The 15,730-nt window shown below is 38.6% G+C and overlaps 1 protein-coding gene across 1 annotated transcript in view; it reads right to left on the bottom strand.

The window, feature by feature from the left end:
• The window catches only part of GRAMD1C (GRAM domain containing 1C), a 99,545-nt gene that overhangs the window by 48,070 nt on the left and 35,745 nt on the right, over positions 1–15,730 (bottom strand). The window lies entirely within an intron of this gene.

The following is a 15,730-nucleotide window of genomic DNA, read 5'->3' as shown; positions in this document are numbered from 1 at the left end:
TGCTTAGGGCTTACTGCACTCACTTGGTGTTCTCCCCAGGTGGTTGCTATGCACCACTGGACCCAGCTTCCTTGGGCCAACCCCCCTAGGCATCTCCCAGGTAGAAGCATGGGCATGGGGTCCGGGGAGACTGGACACCCAAATGACAATACAGACTTAAGGGGGGTGGGAGGAGGTTGACCTTGAGGCTGCCCTGCCCATCTTGTCTTTTCCCTTAAGGAGAGGGGAAGGGCTGGGCTTGACAAGATCCCCCACCGCCACCCCACCCACTTCTCTCCTCTCTCTCCATCTCCTGACTTCCAGGTCACTTTGAGTCCCCCAGCATTCAGGGAAAGAGAGAACATTCAAGCAGAGCACTGTTTAAAAGACCCAGACCTCAGCAGCTGCCTGAAAAATCAGAAGCTATTCAATCCTAAGAGCACTCTAGTGAGGGGCTTAGCTGGGAGGTGGGGAGGAGAGGAGGTAAGGTTTCTGACAGTGGTGTTTAAACTCCTGCTAAGAAGGAGCCTTTCTTATAACCTGGAAATCTCTACTCTTCCTTCAAGCCATATATATTTTTTTAAATAACAGCTTTACTGAGCTATAATTTACATATCATAAAATTCACTTTTCTAAAAGCATACAGTATGGAGGTTCCTTAAAAAAACTAAAAATAGAGCTACCATATGATCCAGCAATTCCACTCCTGGGCATATATCCAGAGAAAATCATAATTTGAAAATATACATGCACCCCAATGTTCACTGCAGCACTATTTACAATAGCCAAGATATGGAAGCAACCTAAGTGTCCATCAACACATGAATGGATAAAGAAGATGTGGTGCATACATATAATGGAATGTTACTCAGGCATAAAAAAGAATGAAATAATGCCATTTGCAGCAACATGGATGGACCTAAAGATTATCACACTAAGTGAAGTCAAAGACAAGTATCACATGATATTACTTATATGTGGAATCTAGAGAAATGATACAAATGAACTTACAAACAGAAACAGACGCACAGATTTAGGAAACAAACATGTTTAACAAAGGGGAAAGGTTGTGCAGGGGGGATAGAAATTTGGGATTAACAGATATACATCGCTATGTATAAAACAGATAATCAACAAAGACATGCTATATAGCACAGGGAACTCTACTCAATACTCTGTAATAGCCTATATGGAAAAGAAGTTGAAAAAGAACAAATACCTCCATGTGCTGCACTGTGCTGAGTCACTCAGTCATGGCCACCTCTTTGCGACCCCCATGGACTGTAGCCTGCCAGGCACCTCTGACAATGGGGATTCTCCAGGCCAGAATACTGGAGTCAGGTTGCCATGCCCTCTTCCAGGGGATCTTCCCAACCCAGGGATGGAAACCAGGTCTCCCACACTGCAGGCAGATTCTTTACCATCTGAGTCACCAGGGAAGCCGAGATATATGTATATGTATAACTAAACCACTTTGCAGTATACCCCAAATTAACACAACATTGTAAATCAAATATACTCCAATATAAAATAAAATATTTTTAATGTTATTGCAAAATAATGGCTATAGAGAAATAAATATCTGTCAAAAAAATAAAAAATAACAGTTCTACTGAGCTATAATTCACATACCATTACATTCACTTTTCTAAAAGCATACATATTAGTAATATTTAGCATATCCTGAGTTGTACAACTATCACTACTAACTTTAGAATATTTTCATCAACCTGAAAAGATATCCAAATTCATTAGCAGTCACTCCACATTCCTTCCTCTCCCTAGCAACAAATTTATTTTCAACTTCTATGAATTTGCCTGTTCTGGACATTTAATTAAAATAGAATCATACAGGAGAAGGAAATGGCAACCCACTCCAGTGTTCTTGCCTGGAGAATCCCAGGGACAGAGGAGCCTGGTGGGCTGCCATCTATGGGGTCGCACAGAGTCAGACACAACTCAAGTGACTTAGCAGCAGCAGCAGCAGCAGCAGCAGCTCATGGAAAAAACCAAATGAATTTTGCAGGCTACCCTACATATTAGTTTCAGGTATACAACACATTGATTCAATATTGTTATAGGTTATATACTCCATTTAAAGTTATTACAAGATAATGGCTATTATTTCCCTGTACTGTAAAATCCTGAAATACTTTTAAAAGTAAAAAATACATAATCATTTGCATATATTTCAGACTGCAAATAATTAGTTCATATGATTGTGTAATAATTCAGTCTTTACCCTGTTATTGGCTCTTTGTTATATAAACAATGCTATGATGAACATCTTGCACACACACACACAAAAATAGAATCATACAATATGTGGTCATTTAGGACTGGCTTCGTTCACATGGCATAATGTTTCAGTCCCTTTTATTGCTAAATACTATTCCATTGTATGAATATGTATTTTGTATATTTTTATGCATACTTTCATCTGATGATATTTCCATTTTTTGGCCACTATGAATAATGCTATGAATATTTGATTGCAAGTTTTTGTGTGAACCATATGCTTTCAATTTTCTTGCATTAACCCAGAAAGGGAATTGCTGGGTCATATGGTAGCTCTATATTCAACATTTTGAGGAACTGCCAAACTCAATTTCAAACATTTCAAAGTTTTACAATGCCACCAGCAATGCATGAGGGTTCCAGTTTAACCACATGTTCAACATTTGTTAATGTCCGTCTTATTATTTTAGCCATCCCAGTGGGTGTGAAGTGGTATATCTCATTGTAGTTTTGATGTATGTTTCTCTAAAAGCTAATGACCCTAAGCATCTTTGCATGTACTTGGTTATTTGCATATGTTCTTTGGAGAAATTACTACTCAAAATCTTTGCCCATTTTTCACTTCGCTATTTGTCTTTTTCCTGTTGAGTTGTAAGAGTTCTTCATGTATTCTGGATACAAACACCTCCTCAAATATATAACTTGTACATTTTTTCTCCCAATCTATGAGTTAGCTGTCTTTTCCCTTTCATGATGGGCCCCATCAAACACAAAAGCTTTTAATTTTGATGAAATTGAATTTATCTTTTTTTTTTTCTATTGTCACTTGAGCTTTTTGGCCATGCAGCATGTGGGATCTTAGCTCCCCGACCAAGGATCAAACCCACACCCTCTGCATTGGAAGCGTGGAGTTTTCACCACTGGGCCACCAGGGAAGTCTTGTCACTTGAGCTTTCGATGTCATAGCTAAGAAACCACTGTCTAATCCAAAGCTCATGAGTATTTACACCTAGAGTTTCTTCTGATAATTTTATACTTTTAGACCTGGTAGGCTCCAGTCCATGGGGTCACTAAGAGTCAGGCACGACTGAGTGACTTCACTTTCACTTTTCACTTTCATGCATTGGAGAAGGAAATGGCAACCCACTCCAGTATTCTTGCCTGGAGAATCCCAGGGACAGAGGAGCCTAGTGGGCTGCCATCTATGGGGTTGCACAGAGTCAGACATGACTGAAGCGACTTAGAAGCAGACCTGCATTTAAGCCTATGATCCATTTTGAGTTAATTTTGTATATGATATGACGTAGGGGTTAAAATTCACTCTTTTGCATGTTGATACCTAGTTATTACAACAGCAAACCATTTGGTGAATCCAGCACTATTCTTTCCTGACTGAACTGTTTCGGCACCCTTGTCAAAAATCAATTTATGATTGATAATTTTAAGATTTCTAGATTCTCATTTCTATGCCTTTAATCTGCCTGTCTAGACTTCTGCCAGTAGGTATACTGCCTTGATTACTGGTTTGTAGTAAGCATTGAAATCAAGAAGCATAAGTCTTCTAGTGTTATGAACCTAATTGTATTCCCCCAAATTCACATGTTGAAACTCTAACCCCCAATATGGCTATACTTGGATATAGAGATTTTAAGGAGAAAATTAAAGTTAAATGAGGTTGCTCTAGTTTGAATTGTGTCTACCTACAATCCATATGTTGAAGCCCCAACTCCCAATGTAATGGTGTTTGGAGATGGGGGCCTTTGGGTTCCAAAACTCTAAGAAAATAAATTTCTGTTGTTTAAGCTGTTTAATTGATAGCATTTTGTCATGGCAGACCTAACAGACTAATTCATCCAACTTTGTTCTTTTTCGAGATTGTTTTTGCTATTCTGGGTAACTTACATTTCCATGTGAATTTTAGGATCTACTTGTCAATTTCTATAAAAATGCCAGTTGGGATTCTGATACAGATTGTATTAAATCTGCAGATTAACTTGTGGAGTATTGTCATCCTAGCAATATTAAGTTATCTAATCCATGAGCATGAGATTCTTTTCTTTTACTTAAGCTGCCTTTAATTTCTTCCAACAATTGCTGAATTTATTTATTGGTTCTAGCACATTTTTATTGGTTTTCTTGGGATTTTATATACAGAAAAACATGTCATCTGTCAACAGAGATAGTTTTATTTCATTTTTAAAGCAGATGTCTTTTACTTTTTTCCTTGTCTAATTTTCCTGGCTAGAACCTTCAATACAATGTTGGATAGAAGTGGCAAGAAAGGACATCCTTGTCTTATTCCTGACCTTAAAGGGGAATGATTAGTCTCTCACTAGTAAATATGTGGCTATGAACTTTATCCAACTGATGAAATTCCTTGCTAGCCCTAGCTTGTTTTTGTTTTTTAATCATGAAAGGATGTTATATTTTGTCAAAAATTTTTGCTGTACAGATTGACATGATCATGTTTTTTGTCCTCTATTCTACTAATAGTGTATTACATTGATTGATTTTCATGTGTTGAACAACCTTGTATAAATCATGGTATATAACCTTTTCATATGTTGCTGATGTTGGCTTGCTAATATTTTCTTGAGGATTTTTGTTTCTACATTCATAGACACAATGAACATAAATATTGGTCTGTAGTTTTCCTGTGATGTTCTTTGTCTGGTTTTGGTATCACAGTAATAATACAGCCTTCATAGAGCAAGTTGGGAACTCCTTTTTGGAACGTTTTGTGACAGATTGGTGTTAATTCTACTGTAACATTTGACAGATTGATCAATGAAGCCATCTGGGCCTGAGTTTTTCTCTATCGGTAGATTTTTTATTACTAATTCAATCTCTTTCCTAGTTATAGGTTTATTCAGATTTTCTACTTCTGATTGAGTCAGTTTCAATAGTTTGTGACTTTCTAGGTATTTGTCCATTTCGTTTAGGTTAATTTGTTGGTATACAATTGTTCATAGTATAAACTATTTATTTTTGTAAAGTTAGTAGTAATGTTACCACTTTTACTTCTGAACATAATAATTTTAATCTTTTGTCTTGGGTAACCTAGCTAAAGGTTTGTCAATTTTGGGGATCTTTTCAAATAAAGAATTTACGGTTCTTTTAATTAACATTATTTTTCCATTCTTTATTTAATTCATTTTTATTCTAACCTTTACTGTTTCCTTGCTTCTATTTGCTTTGTGTTTAGTTTCCTCTCTTTTTTCTAATTTCTTAAGGTGGAAAGTTATTGATTGGAGATCACTCTTCTGTTTCAATGTAGGTGTTTATAGTTATAAATCTCCCTCTTAGGCACTGCTTTAGCTGTATCTCATAAGTTTGGTACGTTGTGTTTCTCTTTTCATTTACTCAAAGTATTTTCTAATTTTCCTTGTGATTTCTTCTTTCACTTATTGGCTTTCTACGAATACTATGCTTAATACCCACTTTTTTGTGAGTTTCCCAAATTTCCTTCTATTATTGAATTTTAATTTCATCCCACTGTGACTAGAGACCACATTTTGTATTATTTCAATTCTTTTGGATTTATTAAAGCTTGTTTTATGACCTGGTAGATATCCAACTTTAAAAATCCATTAATAAATCTTGCTTCAGTAATAACCTAGGGAGGTCCCTGGTGGCCTATCGGTTAGGATTCCAGGCTTTCACAGCCATGGCCTGGGTTCAGTCCCTGGTCAGGGAAGTGAGATCCCAGAAGCCATGCAGTGAGGCCAAAATCATAATAATAGGAACCTTAATTTGGGAGTTCTGGATAATGATATCTCTAAGCTGCTGGGGCACAGAACGTATACTAGAAACAAAAACAACTAACAGTACCACAATTAACCTTCCTTACTACAGTAGAGCACACTGTAAGATAAATATTTAATAGTGTAGTCTTTCCCCCCATGATGATGGAAAAGAGATCACTGAATCAATAGAGCACGGTAGTTAGGACCAAGATCTCTGCAATTAAACTACCTGGGTTGATATCTTGGCTCTACCACTTAGTTCTATGACTTGGAATCACTTTTCTTTAGCTTCCTCATGTACACAATAATTATGGTAGCAAATTTCTGTGAGAACCAAAGAGAAAATCAATGTAAAAATACACAGTATTTAGAACAAGTAATATATATTTGGCAAATGCTAGTTGTTGTTATCATTATGAAAATTTAAATGTTTGACCCTGAAATTCCATTACCTATGTGACAAAGAGCCACACATGAGCTTAAGAAAGCACGGTCAGGCTGTTCACCACAGTACTGTTTGTAATAAAACAATGGAAATGAACTAATGGTCCAGGAAACCATAGTAAATCCATTCTACAAAATATTATACAGCACATTAATAAACAGAGAGAGGACGATCTACATGTGCTAACCTGTGACTCCAAGAAACAATGTTGTTTTTTTTAAGAAAGGAGAACTGAAGGACAACAAATATAGGATAACACTTACTTTAAAAAACAAAGCAAAGATATACGCTTATATATATACATTTGGAGAAGGCAATGGCACCCCACTCCAGTACTCTTGCCTGGAAAATCCCATGATGGAGGAGCCTGGTAGGCTGCAGTCCATGGGGTCACTAGAAGTCGGACATGACTAAGCAACTTCACTTTCACTTTTCACTTTCATGCGTTGGAGAAGGAAATGGCAACCCACTCCAGTGTTCTTGCCTGGAGAATCCCAGGGATGGGGGAGCCTGGTGGGCTGCCGTCTATGGGGTCGCACAGAGTCGGACACAACTGAAGCGACTTAGCAGCAGCAGCAGCAGCATACATGTAAATACAAAGGAAAGGTATGAAAAGACATATGCTATCCCATGGACTGTAGCCAGCCAGGCTCCTCTGTCCATGGGATTTCCCAGGCAAGAATACTGGAGTGGGTTGCCATTTCCTTCTCTAGGGAATCTTCCCAACCCAGGGATTGAACCTGAGTCTCCTGCATTGGCAAGGCAGGTTCTTTACCACTGGGCCACCAGGGAAGCCCTGAAAAGATATATACCAAACTGATAACAGTGTTTGCCTCTAAAAAGGCAATGAGATTAGCATGGAAGGAAGATGTTAGTTTCAGAACTGTTTGATGACTTTGTCAAATAATGCAACGTATACATATGTGGACAAAAATTCAACTAACCATCAAGCCAAGAATAAAAGAGAAATTTATTCAAGCCAAACTGAAGATTAGAACCCAGAGACAGTCAGAAATTTCTGAGGACTGTTCCACTAGTCAGCAGTTAGAGATGCAGTTAGACAAAGAATCATGTATCGTATTAACAGGTTAAATTATAAAGTTCATCAGAAATGTTTGGTCAAGTGTGTATGTACAGAGCGAGTCTTTAGCTCACTGAGAACCCCTGTATGGGATGGAAAAAGAAATATTAATCTTAAAATGACAACACTGGTGTCTGAAGAATAGGTGTATTCTCCTCAAAGGTTGATTACAGCCTCCTGCCCCAGGAGGTCTGGTTAACACGTAACACAGATGTACACTGCACGCTGGGAGAAGCCTATCCCAAATGGGGACATGCTGGGGTGTGTTACGTGTGTTTCAATTCTAACTTAGTTTGATTGTTCTGCCATAGAGAAATTTATAATTTTTCCTCGTCAGATATATTAATTGTACAATTAAGAATAAGTTTATTTTAGGGCTTCTCTGGTGGGTCAGTGGTAAAGAATCTGCCTGTTAATGCAGGAGACACAGGTTTGATCCCTGATCTGGGGAGACCCCACACGCCACAGAGCAACGAAGCCCGTGTACCACAACTACCGAGTCTGCACACAAGAGCCTGGGCGCCAGGACTACTGGGCTCTCATGCCCTGGTTGACTCCAGGACTGAGATGGGGAAAGCCTGTAATATCTGTGCTAAAAAGCAAGGAAATGCTCAAATAATGCTGAAAACAGTCAAAAGGATACTAGAGCCAGTTTGAGGGGCTCCCACTGACCAAACCTGGGACAATTTGAGTATTAAAATAAATAATGATAGCAGTGGATTATAACTTATTAACTAAAATAAGACATTATGAGGTCACACTGATATGAGTAAATAAATGAATGAATTTGATGAGGAATTGTATATTTACAAAGTAGCTTACTACAAAACATAATTACAAAGGAAAACAGACTAACTTTACAGTAAAGTCTTATTTACACCATCTTATTAAATGATCAAAATGAATATCAAGAATATCAACAGCAAGATGTGTGTGTGTGTGTGTGTGTGTGTGAGTGTGTGTTCAGTTGCTCAATTGTGGCCCATGGACTATAGCCCACTAGGCTCCTCTGTCCACTGAATTTTCCAGGCAAAAATACTAGAGTGGGTTGTCTTTCCCCACTCCAGGGGATCTTCCCAACCCAGGGATCCAACCCACGCCTCTTTTGTCTCCTGCACTGGCAGGCAGGTTCTTTACCACAAGCACCACTTAAGAAGCCCCACCATCTGAGAGGATGCAATGGAAAGAACAGAGAATAACTTCTGTGCTGCTGCTGCTGCTGCTAAGTCACATCAGTTGTGTCTGACTCTGTGTGACCCCATAGACAGCAGCCCACCAGGCTCCCATCCCTGGGATTCTCCAGGCAAGAACACTGGAGTGGGTTGCCATTTCCTTCTCCAATGCATGAAAGTGAAAAGTGAAAGTGAAGTCACTCAGTCGTGTCCGACTCTTCTCGACCCCATGGACTGCAGCCTACCAGGCTCCTCCATCCATGGGATTTTCTAGGCAAGAGTACTGGAGTGGGGTGCCATTGCCTTGTCCGAACTTCTGTGTTATTTCCACCAAAATTGCAAAACTTAAACTTAATCATAAGAAAATACCAGATAAAGACAACTGAGGGATATCCTACAAAATAACTTACCCATTAATATAATCTTTAGAAGTGTCAAGGGCACAAAAGTCAAGGAACAACTAAGAGATTAGTTTAGAATATGGAAATTAAAGACCTTGACAACTAAATGTAATACACATTTCTGAACTGGGTCTATTTGCTATAAAGGATATTATTGGGATAATAGAGGAAACTGAAACAGGTTTGAGAACGCAGCAGTGACAATGATCAATACTAAAGTCTTGCATTTGATGGTCATGCAGTGGTTAGGTAGGAGAATGTCTTTGATGGAAATACATGCTAGACTTCTGGGGTGATAAGGCTTCAGAGTGACAACTTATTCTCAAATAGTTTCCAGGGGAAAAGTTCTTTGTACTGTACCTGGAAGTGTTTTGTAATGATGAGACTGTTTAAAACCAAAAGTGCATGTGAAAGAAACCTTACAAGGTTAAAAAGTATCATTATAATGATTCAATCTATTTATCTCCCCTGTCCTCTGCTCTACTGCCTCTTTTCTCTTTCATTTCCTTCCCTGTTTCCTTCCTTCCTTCTCCTCCTTCATCCCCTACCATGTTTTCCTTTTTCCTCCCTTCCTTCTTTTTCTTTCTCAGCATTTTGCTTCTAAAGTTACATACAGAGCTGTTAATTAATTTTCCAGGTGAGTAGAGAAAGATTCTTCATACCAAGAACTGATGGATATTGTAGGTGCATAATAAAAATGATGGCAACTAAAGCAAATTGCCATTCTAAAAAAAGGTTGTAATGATTATGTCCTTACTTACATGCTACCAAATCTCTGTTCACCAGAACTGTTCATTTTTATTAATTGATACTGTGAAGGTATTATTGACTAAACAACAATCATATAACTATTAGAGTATTTTAAAATGATAAGGATGTTTTGCTAAGGTTTATTCCACCTACCTCTTATAATTAAGAAATGAAAAATATGAGAGAAACTTTTCTGTAAATAATAAACTACAAAAAATTTGAGTAGTTATTTAAAGTCAATCAAAAATCAGTATTTAAGTATACAGAAATCTAGTATTAAATACAGTGTATCTCTATCAGATATTCCTAACTTCAAGAACTGCTTATATTCCCAACTCTGATGATTAGTATGAGGCAAATTTTCTCCACATTATGTAATAAGGCAAAGGTAGTTTTTCACCTTTTCACCCTCTGTAACGATCTGGATAGCATTTAGGATAAGTCGAGCAGTTTTCTCCTTGGTTATGAAGGTTATGTTCTTTAAATCAATAGAAATCTAAACATACAAAAAATAATGAAAAACTGCAAAACAAATTTCTCAGAAACATACACAACACAAAATATCAAGTATTACATCAACCTGGTCCATAATATTCAGATTAAAAACCTGAAGGAGTTAATGAGCACATGTTTGCATTCTTGGAGGAAAACATGGTAAACAGACATTCTTTCCTTCAGTAATTTCCCCCATCAGCTCCTATTATCTAATATTAGGATAAAGTGTAAAAAGACATGAAAGAGTTTATGTTCCATATTAAAACACACAGAGACACAAACAAAACTCAGTCTGTCACATAAGACCTGCTTTTGGCAGCCAAAGGAGGTGTGTTCAAGCTTTTTTCAACCTGAAATCTCTTTCCCAATTATATTAAATAAATACAAATGGAGCTCGATGTATTAAGAAAAATATGTTACACACTTATACTACACATAAATAAATGTAGATGTATACAAGTATAGATAAATATATATCAACTTACTTTGAAATCTAAAGTACACTGTTTTTAGGAGCGCTGTATACATACTTGTCTATGCGATTATTTATATCAGCAAATCTAATGAAAACATGTCTTAATGTAGTTTCCCATCTGAAGATGTTGCTATAGAAACATACAGTTTTCTGAAAGGTAGAGTCATCCCTGAAGCAAAATGTCCCTCTGAAGAGCACAAGCATAATCTACATACACAAGAAATAAGGAATGGCTTAGTAACTAAAAACTGTGCCAACTTCACAAATCTCATAGTACTTTAACCAGGGAGAGTCATCGCTTTGTTCATTAGTTCATTCATTCATTCATTCATTCCCTTCTTCCTATACTTTGAGCACCACACACCAGATATTTTTTGCTAGTCACTAGGGTTACCAGACCCACTCCAGTGTTCTTGACTGGAGAATCCCAGGGATGGGGGAGCCTGGTGGCTGCCGTCTATGGGGTCACACAGAGTCGGACACGACTGAAGTGACTTAGCAGTAGCAGTAGCAGCAGGGTTACAAGAAATAAAACTTGCCCTTGTGGAATGCAGTCTGGTGGAGAAGGTATACAATAAACAGATAGAAAAACAGCCTAATGACCAAAGTGTGGAGAAAGCTGAAAGTGTACAACAAGGAGCATATAGGTATGGGGTATGGGGCAGAGAGAATATATATAGAAAAGTTCTCCAGAAAAAGTGACTTTTAAACTGAAATCTAAAGATCAATAAAGGGTCAACTGGACCATGAGGGAACAGGATGTGCAAAGGCCCTGTGGTAGAAAGAAACAATACCTTTAAGCAACTACACAAAGATAGATCTCCTGCTAGAGAAGCTGGAGAAGCTGGATCATGTAAGGTCTCACAGACCATGGCAGACTGTGGACTTTATGAAAAGCCATCAGTGAGTATCAAGTGGAGGAACATAATCAGATGTATGTTATTAAACACCAAATAATTCACACTGTGAGAATGGATTTAGATAAATCATTAGGAAATCCAGGGGGAAACTGATGGTGGCTCAGACGAAAAGATGGCAGTACTAGAGAAAGAAGTAGTTAGATTCAGAGATATTTAAGGGGTAGTACTGACTGGGGCTTCCCAGATGGCACTAGAGGTAAAGAACCCACTTGCCAGTGCAGGAGACACAAGAAACACGGGTTCAATCCCTGGGTCAGGAAGATCTCCTGGAGGAGGGCTTGATAACCCATTCCTGTATTCGTGCCTAGAGAATCCCATGGACAGAGGAGCCTGGCAGGCTACAGTCTATAGGGTCACCAAGAGTCAGACGCTACTGAAGCAACTTTGCACACACACACGGATAGGGAATTGGTAACTAATTAGATGCTGGATGAGAGTGAGGGAGGGATGACTCTATAAATTTTATATATTTTAAGTTTAGCTTCAAATTTGGTCATTTCTAACTCAGCACTAAAATCCAGCAAAATCAAGAGGGCTCTGATAAATGCCACTGCCTACCAGTAAGTTAACACTGCACCTCTAAGATTAAGACATGGCTCTGTGGCTAATGTAAAAAGCATTGCTAAATTATTAATAAGCTATAAAGAGCTGCTATGAGGAGATTTAGCTTAATTGATATATTTTTAAATGATATTAAGTGACTAGTAATTTTAGGAAAAAGTTATTGAGGTTATGAATCCCAAGATATTTAAATTTGCTCATGTTAAATTTCTAAGCAAATACTAAAAACTTAACAAAGGAGTTCAAGTCTTTCACAGTGCTTCCTTCAGCAAAACAGAACTGAGACACCACCAAATCAAAAAAGAAAAAATCCTAGTAAATAATTAAGCAGATTAAGTTACTCATTCACTAGTATGCATTTCTAAAACAGGAATGGGGCTAAAGGTCATCCTGAGGTATTCTGAAACTTTTATCTAAACCAATGAAACATTTTATTAATTCAGTTCTTCTCAAATATCAGATCAGAAATATGTGGTAGAACGAAGTCCTACTGTATAGCACAGGAAATTCTGCTGAGTATAACGTGACAGTCTGTGGAAAGAGAGTTTGTGGGGAGGATGGATACATGTATATGTATGGATGAGTCCCTTTGCTGTTCACCTAAAACTATCACAACATTGTTAATCGGCTGTTGTTTAGTCGCTAAGTTGTATCCAACTCTTTTGCCACTCTATGGACTGTAGCCTGCCAGGCTCCTCTGTCCATGGGATTTCTTGGGCAAGAATACTGGAGGGATTGCCATGTCCTCCTCCAGAGGATCTTCCCGACCCAGGGATCGAACCTGTGTCTCCTAAACTGCAGTTGGATTCTCTCCAATATAAAACAAAAAGTTCAAAAAAAAATTTTTTTAATTAAAAAAAAAAGACATACCTGGTAGATTGATCACAATACAGATTTCCAGGCCCCTCCCCACGTTTCCGATTAACTACGTCTGGGCTGGGGGAAGAGTGTGCACATCTAGCAAGGTCCCAGCTGACGTCAATGTGGCTAGTCTGTGGACCACAATTTGAGAACCGCTGCTCTATTTTACATTCAGATCAGATCAGTCGCTCAGTCGTGTCCGACTCTTTGCGACCCCATGAATCACAGCACACCATGCCTCCCTGTCCATCACCAACTCCCAGAGTTCACCCAGACACATCCATCGAGTCTGATGCCATCCAGCCATCTCATCCTCTGTCGTCCCCTTCTCCTCCTGCCCCCAATCCCTCCCAGCATCAGAGTCTTTTCCAATGAGTCAACTCCTCGCATGAGGTGGCCAAAGTACTGGAGTTTCAGCTTTAGCATCATTCCTTCCAAAGAACACCCAGGGCTGAGCTCCTTCAGAATGGACTGGTTGGATCTCCTTGCAGTCCAAGGGACTCTCAAGAGTCTTCTCCAACACCACAGTTCAAAAGCATCGATTCTTTGGCGCTCAGCCTTCTTCACAGTCCAACTCTCACATCCATACAGGAAAAACCATAGCCTTGACTAGCCGGACCTTTGTTGGCAAAGTAATGTCTCTGCTTTTGAATATGCTATCTAGGTTGGTCATAACTTTCCTTCATTAACTCTATTCAAAGATATGCTAGCATTTTAACTGAAGACTATTTGATATAGATTGACAGGTTTTTTTCAGTGGTTTTTAAAAACAATCTCTCTAAAACAGGTATGTTTTATTGTAATAAACTCCTACCTCACTTAGGTTGTTTTTTTATAAGATGGCTTCCTAGCAATAAGTCCCAGACAAGATATGGACAAAAAATTGTTTAAAAGCAAAGGGATTTTACCTTTTTTTCTCCCAGTTTCCCTACTGACTAATAAACCTGTACCACAACACTAATCGGCACTTCAGAAGGCAATCTTCTACCTGACTTGAGTCATGTTAACAGTCTGATTAATCCACAATTGAATTATGTTTGTCAAAAATTGTTTTATGTATTCATAATTCTGTGTGTGTGTGTGTTTGTGCTCAGTTGTGTCCAACTCTGTGTGATTCCATGGACTGTAGCCTGCCAGGCTCCTCTGTCCATGGGATTTTCCAGGTAATAATACTACAGTGGGCTGCCATTTCCTCCTTGAGAGAACCTTCCTGACACAGGAATCAAACCTGCCTCTCCTGCCTCTCCTGCATTGCAGATGGATTCTTTATCACTGAGCCATTAGGGAAGTCCCTTTTATAACTTTATAATTGGTTACTGGAAAATTTAAATAAAGTTAAGTAAATTAACCAAGCAGCACAGGTCACTTTGATGCACGTATTAACATCAACTTGCTAGTTTTTACATGACCAATTTCAGCCAAGTGAATGGCTCCAACGCCTAAAGATTTACTTTATTAACTAAAATATAACAAAGGATACAGTTGAAATATGTGAAAAGTGTTAACAGGAATACAGATGGAGTGAATCAGCACTATATACTCCCAGAGTAAGCTTGCACAATAAGTCGTACACTCATTTTCAAACGAACAATGTACTATTTAATTTTACAGAAGAATTTAGGCATAGCTCTGTAAGGGAGATGATGATGAATTAAGAGAATGTGTTTTTTACGCAATAACAGCAGGAAACACACATCCCAAAGTATTCTTTTCTAGCAGCAATTGATTTCAGACATGAGTGGCAGTAAGTGGCAGCTTGCAGCAAGCAGCAGCGAAAGGTAGCTGGAAGCAGGCTCCTAGTTTCCAAGACCAGGAGTCCTAACCAATGGGCCACAGGAGCCAGCAGTTAGGGCTAAGGTCCCTAGTCTTGCCTGCCCCGTCAAGAACGAATTCAGGCAAGGAGGCGGAAAAGAGTAAAGTAAAGTTTATTGAAAAGTACACGTGGAAAGGCGTGTGGGCTAGCTCAGAGAGAAAGTCACGCCTTTTGGTTAAGTTTAAATCCTTTATCCGGGTCTTCCCTCAGGCCAATCACCTTGCTTTGTCCCACCTGGTTAATTTGTCTCAGGACCCTCCCTGGGGTGTGCACGCACACCCTAGCCAAGATGGATCAAGCGTGACTCATTATGGCCTCAAATGACCCTCTGATTTTTTACTCCAAGGAGCCTTTCTGCGCATGTGTAGTGTCTCGCTTATCAGACAGGGTTTTGTCCTTTCTTTGTCCTTGCCATGATTATTTCCTTGAGTTAAGAGACAAAGACTGGCTATTTACTCTGTTTTTATTGGTTGTAAATTCCTCAACTGAAGCCCACCTATCTCTTATCTCAAGAAATGAAAGCAGAAGGGTGGCTGATTGTAAATTTCCAATCTGAAGCCCATCTATCTCCTACCTCACAATCATCTTTGGGAGTCCAAGAACAGTGATTTGCTTAAGTCAGACTCTAGAACAACATTTTTAGGATTGCTTTCTATTATAATTTTGTACATAAACTACAAAAGATAACCATTCACATTTTTTTATACTTTACATTGCTGGTTTTGTTGTTGTTGTTCCTTTGCTTTTTACCTGAGCAAACTGTAAGGGCAGATGCAAACTGAAAAAGAAAAAA

Source organism: Bison bison, unplaced genomic scaffold, assembly GCF_000754665.1.
Source record: "Bison bison bison isolate TAMUID 2011002044 unplaced genomic scaffold, Bison_UMD1.0 scf7180017864215, whole genome shotgun sequence".
Lineage (NCBI taxonomy): Eukaryota > Metazoa > Chordata > Mammalia > Artiodactyla > Bovidae > Bison > Bison bison.
Note: the sequence above shows the minus strand (reverse complement) of the source record. Positions and strands in the feature narration are given on the sequence as shown.